At 43.8% G+C, this 7232-nt stretch overlaps 1 long non-coding RNA gene across 1 annotated transcript; it reads right to left on the minus strand.

The window, feature by feature from the left end:
- Nucleotides 1–3597: 3597 nt before the first annotated feature.
- On the minus strand, nt 3598–7028 carry LOC119174127 (uncharacterized). Its single transcript, XR_005110167.2, has 3 exons — nt 6925–7028; nt 5307–5369; nt 3598–3768 (listed from the first exon to the last, which is right to left on the minus strand). It is a non-coding gene; the product is annotated as an uncharacterized LOC119174127 (long non-coding RNA).
- Between the last annotated feature and the right edge of the window lie 204 nt (nt 7029–7232).

Genomic DNA, 7232 nt, shown 5'->3' on the forward strand with positions numbered 1-7232 from the left:
CAGCCGATACTCCAAACAGCCGACCCCATCCGCAGCGCTCACCAATATTGCTCAAAGTTAAGCGTTCATACTTGTCCTAGTGTCAATTGAAAAGCGATTCTTTCGCATATCTCAGGCATCATAACAACACGTCAATATTTCGTATGTATATCTTTCACTAGACAAAGCATATATCAGCAATTATAAGGACCGTAGCGTTTATCACGCTGCGCTCACCATGCAACGCTTGACGAAAGCCAAGTGTTTCCAACGCTTTGCTAAGACGACACGACAATGGCACTTGACCGTCACCTTGTGTTTTACATATTACCACCTCCGAAAGCGGTACACACGCCGCGTGCGCGCTTCGTTTTCCATGATAACTGCCAGATGGCGCTCATGCCTCACGTTTGACGTGTCTTAATGCACTCGTTCGCCTCCGCTGCACGCTCGAGGCACTCTACGACAGCGCCTCCAGAATACCATTCTCGATTACCTTGCGCAGAACATCAAATAAATTTTTTGTTCTCTTTCTACACTCTAAGGCAAAATTACCCTAAAAAGAGTAACATAGCCCAACAGGCGTGCGCCATGAACGAATAGACTGTTTTAGAGCAACCACAGAGGGAAGCGTGTGCGCGAAACCACATAGTCTTCAAACACGCTCCAAAGGGATAGACCACCCGGGGATTGCAGGCAACGCGAAAAGCGTTGCCAAGGTGACCAATCCTCCTTCTCCTCCTCTGCAGGCTCAGTCTTTCCCCGTATTTTGGCAGCGACGGTTCGCGTTGTGTCGTGCTCGGAGTGCTTGACCACGGCCGCCTGGATACGACGATCTAGGAATTATGACATGGTGCTTATGTGTACGCTTGGATGAGCGTGGGCTGCTGCTTTTGCGTTTCGTTTGCACCCATGAAGTCTGTAACAAGTCTGGACACGTCACCACGCCGGGCTGTATATTTCTGGCTTCAAGATAGTCACGACTGACACACGACTGCAACAGTTGGCAAGGCTAATATGGCGGCCGAGAAGACAACAGGCCTATCGGGTATATACTTCAGTCCGTCTCAGGGCGGAAAACAGCACTGGATTCTAAGGCAAGTAGGCTATTATGCTTTAATCTACTCAACTTGTCGCGTGTGCGATACGAATTGCGCTTGCCGTGAACGGGCTCGGTCATGTTCTATATCGCGCGCACGAAATGCACTGCGACGGTCAGCTTCAGGGTCTGCCGTTCGCCTGTGCTTTTCGACTTCCTGGAAATTACTGCCATTGCCGTCGGCCTCCCGTACGCTCGTTCGTCGAGTGCTCGCCTTTCTTTGCCGCCGCGATGAGCTCCGGGCTGACGATATTGGGCTGAGACCTCGTCGTAGTCTTGGGAGTCGTCGAAAACACGTTCCGGGTTCTCGTAAAGAGCTTGGCTGTAGTATGTCGCGCGCTGTGTGCACCAACATGGGCTGGCGAGGCTTTCGCTAGTGTCGAAAATCACTGAAAATTGGTCGCCATTACAGTTGGCTTTCCCGTCAGTCGGTCGCAATTAGCTCGGTGCCATCCGTTGGCCGCAACGGCGGACTTGCGGCGTTTGCGCGATGCAATCGCTCGAGTTTGTGGCAAAGGGTTGCATTACTGTCGATTTCTTCGGAACTAGCTCCAAACCAGCTCGGCGCTGTTCATGGCGGCGGCCAAGCGTACCTTCGCCGCCTGATCAAGTTCGCTGGCGGCAGACACTCCCCGTGCAGCGCCGTGCTTGGTGTCGCGTTAGCTGAACGACGTCGCTCGCTTAGGACTCGCTGACTTGTTAGCGGCATGGTGTTTCGCGGAATTGTGGCTACGGCCACCACTCTTAAGCTGTTGCACTACGGGGTTCGAAATGAGTCTTTGACCATGTGTGACATCACGGTGAAATTAGTAGCATGTCATATCTTACGTATGTTTTTATTTGACCTTGCACGTACTGCTCCTATGCATTTGTATTCATCCTCTGTCACTTGTGGCTCACAAATTTACATACTTATTGTGCAGCCGTGGGCGCACACTGTGCTTAAGACTGTGTCGCTGGCGTCTGCGATGCCTGTCATCTATCTCTTTCGTCAGAGCAGCTTTTGAAGGACTGTGCGAAATGCGACGGTAAAGTTGATTGTGTGTTATATTTTAACGCTTGTTTTTATATTACCGTGCACGTACTTTTCATAAGCGTGCATCTTCATCTTCTGTCACGTGTGTCTAACTAATTTTTACAGTATATTGTACGTCCAGCCGTGGAAACAAAACAGGCAGAAGGCTGCGTGCGCTGCCGTTTGCCATGCCTGTAATCTATCGCTTCCATCGGAGGAGCTCCCCAAGGACTGAACAAGATTTTACAACGAGACCGAACTTGTACACTTCACCATAAATTCACTTGAAAAAGTGGAGAAACTTCATGTGTATATAGAAAAATAAAAGATTTCGATATGTCACTTTTGTCTTCCATTGTTGCAGTGACAGCGAAAGCAGTTAAGCATAGGTGGCTAACTATACTTTTTCGCGTGTTCCTGTCTGCGCAATCTGTTGCTCACTGCACAGAAAAAAGTATTAGGCCTGGCGGAAAATAAACAAAAAGCAATATGTGAACTGAGGACAAAAAGTTCATCCGATTGGAGCACTTTAGTAGATCAACCGTTTATCCGGCAAGGTGCACATGTGAGGGCTAACGGAGGCCCGGTTTGGTGTAATTGTGAGGATTAACACTTGCCTTATAAGCTGCAAATATGAAGACTGAATAGAAGCCCTTTGAGGTGAATTGTGGGACTAACGGTTACTCACTAGGGCGTGAATGTGAGGACTAAATATTAGTTCCCTGAGCTCGTCTTTGGGGACTAACTGTTAGACCCGGTGCCGTTACTCCTAAAGAAATAATTGGTTGTGGCAGCCCCATTAGTCCCCAAAATGACAAATCTCACCCCTTTTTAACCCCCTTTGCCTTAGAGTGTACAGACGCAAGACTATCGTATTTCGACAACATTTGCGGTCTAACATGCAGATACGGGACCAATTTTTTTTCTCCGGGCTCTCTTGTGCTACTCTGGCGCCCATCCCGCCAGGTATGGAAGAAACTTTTTTTGTCGCAATACGCTGGGTCTTACCGAGTCCTGTTCTAGGCGACACGGTTCACCTATGACATTTCCTCCACAACGAACTTGTCTGTTACACCCAGAAGAGACATTGCGCATGTTTCTCGCCTCTTTGCCTACCACAGTGACACTTCACTATAGACACATCAGGCACCGGGACGGTGCTTTGCCGACCGGGGTAATGTCACAGGTTTATGCAAGTGCCGTAGGCACGGGCGCCAGTAATTACACCAAGTGAGTGAAGACAACGACGTTGTTGTTGTGGGGCTGAGTCTGAGGTGCCCTGTCATCCTGAATTTCTGTGCGCTTTGTGAAGTGTTAACCTGACAGGCGTGAAGTTAATAAAGACTGTATTGAGATATATTGTAGATGGCGTAATTATTATATTTAGTGTATTTCTAATGAAGCGCTGATTATAAACCTTGCACGCAAAAGTTATGTTTGCGGTGCACATTGGTTGACACTCACGGGCTTATTTCGTGATCTGCACGAGAATAATTAGTGACAATACTTCTTAATTTGTTTATTTTGTTTTAATACGGTTTTATAGGGCGAAACGCGGAATAGCGAGGCATGGAACACTCATCAATTCATTTTTTGCCAACACCGCCGATGCCATCGTTTCCCCCTACACCTCCTGCACCGGCGAAGGCATCAGTTGGTGCCATTATAAGAGCACCTGCAATGAAAAGTAAGAGAACTTTCAAAGCCAGTAAACGTTGTCTGTAATCACTGTTTCTCGCCTGAAAGAATGTGCAACACGGATGCTGTGGTGGCCTATTTTCTTGTTTCGCGCTAAAAATAACGTCCAAGTTAAAAACATATTATCACAGCAGTTTCACCAATGAATATATGCCTGTATTTTCACTGTAGCAATCCTTTATTGATAATACAAAGACAGCGACAGAAACAGTGCGCTAACTCTCCAGAAATTTTGTTCGCCTAATTTTCACCTAAGCACTATTTCAATGTACGATTTTTAGAAAACACCTTTCCTGCTTGAAAAGTTGAAAGTTAGTGCAATCAAAAAATTTGGCGTTTTGCTACTGTCCTATTCACATATTCTAAATTAAGCATAGTTTTTTTTTGAAGTTCAGTGCTAGAAATGTCTTGAAATTAAATGCCGCAAAACATATTTTTTCATCACAAGCCAAATATTTTTCAAAAACCGCTGAAAATGCGCCTACGTTTATTCCAGACCATCACATGTTGAAGTGATTTTACGCTGAACCTCATACTGGCTAGCCCTACACTGATAACTGTTCCCAAAGTACACACATCTTGGGTGTTATTTACGCGTACTTGTTCTTTGGCATCGTATTAAGGCAAAATAGTCAATTAAAACTTCTTAACATAACATAGCTCTAAAGTTGAGCAATGTCCTAGTAGTATTAGGTATCTATGGACTGCATGCCAGTCTATAGGGTAGCAGATGGGCAATTTGTCACACATATTTGTTGCTGTTTTCCCAAATGTGAATGCTGGTCAAGATTTCCCAGCAATTCTGGGTCACTCGTGCAGCGCTTTTCAAGATTAGCAACACAAATTTATTCCCTAAAAAATATGTGAACGACGCTGTGAAAAACATGAAATTGCTAGCAACTTGGTGCGGAAGACTTTCGAAAGACATTGTAGTCACAGTTTTCGGCTTGTAAAAGCTTGGGGGTTTTTGTTTTTGTTCTAAAAACAAAACTACAAGCAATAAATAAATACACCCCATTGGGCACCTTTGTTCAGTATATTACAATTGTAATGAAGAGACCTATATGGTACTTCAAATAAATAGCTTATAGGGACGTTCAGTAGGATAATGGCAAGATTCTAGAACAAATATGTAAAAGCAAACAGTAATAATGATGGTGGTGAAAATAACTGAGGCATCAGAGAGTTCCTTGAGAGTTTATAATTGCAACCATGCTAAATACTATTGCAAGCATTCTGAAATATTTTGAGGATGCTTGGTTCCAAGACACCTTCTTTAAAAAAACAGCGAACTAAAACGATGGCAATTTGCATTACAGAACAACTGTAAACTAGGTTTTGGCTAAGCTTTTTGCAAAAATGAAAATTCAACTTAGTGACGACGCACATAAAGAAACAAATTTACTTTTCCTGACATAGAGCTGCTATTTATAATGTGTATGAGCATCAAAGCTGTGCACAAATATATTTGTCTCGGTGATGTTTGTGAGGCTGAAATAAATTCAACAGTGGTACCTATCACCATGGCGACAGCCACCAGCAGCTTCATTCCAAAGACACGGTTAGTGTTAGATTCACCTGCAAAGAAATAATATCGGCAAGTGTATGAGTCACGAATAATATAATTTTTACAAGAATAATATTGAATATGCCTTGTCCTGCTCAAAACATTATTCTAGAAAATATTTGAATGTGTCTTTAGTTATCATGCAGAGCTTCTGCTGCTATCAACGACACATAGCCTTCTATGCATGAAGACGAAAAACAATAATCCAGGCAAGTGTTTATTGAATTGATTTCCTTAGACTAGTGTGTTAGACTCAGAGGCACGCATTCAGGAAGGCACATCTTCAAACAAATCGGTACATCAAGTACAGCGGTAGATGGCAACTAGAAAGAAGTCTCGAGCATCCTTATTGACAATAACACAGGCCTTTCCCAAGTATTGCTCACCGTCTTTACGATTCGAGCAGAAGGCTAGCCTTAGCCAAAGCGCTGCTAGAATAAGGTAAAGATCAATCTAAGGATTTCTGGTTTGTCAACGTGGCTTTCGCATCAAATAAACGAGCTTTCAAAACAGTACTTATGATTGCTAATGTGAACTAGTCAACTCAGATTTCATGTATACCGTAGAGCCACAAATGGCCGAGAAGTAGCTATTGCATCGAGATGTTTAGACCCTAGTAGATCGAGAATCCACAGCGAGTCCGGGGCAGCCGTGTGAGCCCTGGCCTAGAAAGTAATCTCTAGAGAGATCCTGGCAAAGCTCAATTGAAAAGTAATCAAGCTGCACAGAACGATTTGATTTCCTGTTTACATGAGAGATAATGGCGCTTACACGAACCTCAATTAGTTTGCCCGAAATACTGCACGTGCACTTGTCAACCAAGTAGCGCAAAGCAAGATGCTCAAGTATAATTATTCAAGGATCACTTTCTTTCCTACAACGAGCTAACGAAGCATTTCTGTCTGGGTCGCAGGGTCTTCCCCCTCCATACAGTAGACAAAACAGACCCCAGGCCATTACGCTATGACTTGCAGACAAAAACCTTCCAATACCGGCTAGTGATTAACAGCACTAATGCTGCATTCTCCCTTCCAACAACATGCGATAAATTCAATTTCCCCAAAGACTTCGCTGATATGCTCTGCGTTGCTCAGCGTTACGCAGCAACAAGGAAAATACTGAAGAACGATGGGACACAGCTTTACGCAGCAATTCATTAAATGCACAATTATGGTTTGTTCAATGGTACCACGAAGCGGCAAAAAGTGCAGGTATTACGGTCCCAATGTGGGACCGGCCCATTTCGAGGTAGGACACTGGGGCGATCTATTTGAATTTTGATGAAGTTCTTTCCTCCATCCATCCGTCCTCGCTCTCATTGCAACATAGAGTTTTAGTAACTAGCAAAATAAGCTATCCTACATTATTCAATCCTTCCACAACTTACTTAATTTCTTCATTCGCAAACAAAAGCGTTCGACAAATGAAGATTTATCAAAGTACATCGTTTATAAAATGAATAATTCTGCCGTTAAACAGAGTGCCTCCATTGGCTGGAGCAATTATTTTATGCTGGCACGTATGCTGAAACAGAGGCCATATCGGCAGCATGATCCTTCATCTCACCTGTACTGCGATTAGTTGGTACCAATTGCTACGAGTCTCCGTAGGTCTGTGGATTCAAGCTTATTGAATGCCGACTTATATATTGAAAGTCAGGGATAAAGTACTTTGCTTCAACTGTTTTGATAGGGCAAACTGGGCAGAATAAAATAGAGGAAAATGACAGGTGAAACCTCACTAATTGTTATATTAAAAACGCTTTGGCGGTTAAGTATTTTTGTCCTAAATGGAAACATTGAAAAAATGAACATATAAATAAAAGCCAATCACAATTCTCAGAATGCTTAATTGCCACCCTTCAGGCATGAGAA

This window comes from Rhipicephalus microplus, chromosome 5, assembly GCF_043290135.1.
Source record: "Rhipicephalus microplus isolate Deutch F79 chromosome 5, USDA_Rmic, whole genome shotgun sequence".
NCBI classification, from domain to species: Eukaryota; Metazoa; Arthropoda; class Arachnida; order Ixodida; family Ixodidae; genus Rhipicephalus; species Rhipicephalus microplus.